The following is a 2,308-nucleotide window of genomic DNA, read 5'->3' as shown; positions in this document are numbered from 1 at the left end:
AATCGTTTTACCAGAAATGAGCGAAACACATAAGCAGTGTGTGCCCGTGTATGTGCAAGATAGAGCTGCAAGAGCACAGGGGCTGAGGTGGGTGGAGTGGGCTCTGTCTATGCATGCATGTGATAAACTTTTTCTTTAAGAGTGTTATGTAATTCACACTTCAAGGTTTACATGTCGGTGGTCTTTGATATTCACAGAGTTCTGCAGCTGTCATCAAGATCTAATTTTGGAATATTCATTAATTAATAAATAAATAGAGGTGCAGCTTCACTGTGTTGCCCAGGCTGTTCTCAAACTGCTGGCCTCATGGCAGTTCTTTTGCCTAGGCATCCCAAAGTGCTGGGGTCACAGGTGTGAGCCACACAGCCTAAGTTTACAACTTTTTTTTTTTTTTTTTGGTGACAGTGTCCCTGTAACCCAGGCTAGAGTGCAGTGGCATGATCCCAGGCCTGGGTCTACCAGCATGTACCCCCACACCGGGCTAATTTTTTTATTTTTTATTTTTTTGTAGATACAGAGTCCCACTATGTTGCCAGGTTTGATCTATCCTCCTGCCTCCCAAAGTACTGGAGTACAGTGGTGCCATCTTGGCTCACTGCAGCCTCTGCTTCCAAAGTTCAAGCATTTCTTCTGCCTCAGCCTCCTGGTTAGCTGAGATTACAGGCACATCCCACCATGCCTGGTTATTTTTGTATTTTTAGTAGAGATGGGGTTTCACCATGTTGGGCAGACTGGTTTCAAACTCCTGACCTCAGGTAACCTAACTGCCTTGGCCTCCCAAAGTGCTGGGATTACAGGCGGGAGCCATTGCATCTGGCCCAGTCTGCATTTTTTAAAGGAACTTTATAACTGTTAGCAGTCACACACTCCCCTTTTCCTTCAGCTCTCAGCCACCACTTACACTTTTCACTGGCATAGATTTTCCTATTCTGAATTTTCCATGTAAACACAATTGTACAACACGTTTTTATTTACAGCTGGCTTATTTCACTTAGCATAATATTTTCAAGGTTCAAGGTCCGTGAAGCATGTTTGGCATATACTTTATTCCTTTTTATTGTCAAAGATTTCATGTATGGATGTGTACATCACATTTATTATAGCCATTCATTAGTTGGTGGATATATGGATTGTCTCTACTTTTTGCTATTATGAATAAGCAGAATAATAGTTGATGTGTGTTTGTGGGGGCTGTGTTTTCACTTCTTTGGGTATACACCTGAGGTACTGCTGCCGAGTCATATGGTACCTCTGTATTTAACCTTTTGAGGAATTGCTACGTGTTTCCCAAAGTAACTGCACTATTCTAAATTCTCACCAGCAGCTTAAATGAGGTTCCAGTTTCCCCTCATCTCTCCAGTATTTGTTACAATTTACCTGTAGCCATTGAATCGGTGTCTCATTGCTTTGATTTGTATTTGAGTAGTGACTAATGATGTTGAGCATCTTTTCATGTGTTTTTTGGCCATTTGTATATTTTCTTGGAAGTCTGTCTCTTCAGATCCTTTGTCCATTTTTAAATTGGGTTGTTACTCTTTCATTGTTGGGTTGTAATAGTTCTTTACACATTTGGATGTAAGTCTCTTATTTGATATGTAATTTGCAATTATTTGGGGGAATTTTTTTAAATTGAGACAGAGTTGCTCTGTTGCTCATGCAGGAGTTCAGTGGTATGATCTCAGTTTACTGCAACCTCTGTGTCTCCCAGTTTCAAGCGATTCTCCTGCCTCACCTTCTGAATGGGTAGGATGACAGGCCTGCAGCACCACACCTGGCTAATTTTTGTATATTTAGAGATGGGGTTTTTCCATGTTGGCCAGGCTGGTTTTGACCTGGCCTCAAAGAACCCACCCTCTTCAGCCTCCCCAAGTGCTGGGATTACAGGTGTGAGCCACTGTGCCTGCCCTATTTGGGGGATTTTTTAATTTAAAAATTGAACAATTGTTGGCCATGTGCAGTGGTTGACTCCTGTAATCCCAGAACTTTAGGAGACCAAGACTAGTGGATTGCTTGAGCCTATGAATTCAAGACCAACCTGGGCAACACAGTGAGAAGGTCACTCTTGATTTTTTTTTTTTTTTTTTTTTGAGACGGAGTCTCGCTCTGTTGCCCAGGCTGGAGGGCAGTGGTGAGACCTCAGCTCACTGCACCCTCCGCCTCCTGAGTTCAAGTGATTCTCCTGCCTCAGCCTCCCAAGTAGCTGAGATTATAGGTGCCCGCCACCATGCCAGTCTAATTTTGTATTTTTAGGGATACAAAAATAGCTATGTATTTAAATAGCTTTTGTATTTAAGGGATGCAAAAATAG

This window comes from Trachypithecus francoisi, unplaced genomic scaffold (assembly GCF_009764315.1).
Source record: "Trachypithecus francoisi isolate TF-2019V2 unplaced genomic scaffold, Tfra_2.0 Contig00398, whole genome shotgun sequence".
Classification (NCBI taxonomy): domain Eukaryota; kingdom Metazoa; phylum Chordata; class Mammalia; order Primates; family Cercopithecidae; genus Trachypithecus; species Trachypithecus francoisi.
The sequence above is the reverse complement of the archived record's forward strand: the minus strand, read 5'-3'. Positions refer to the sequence as shown.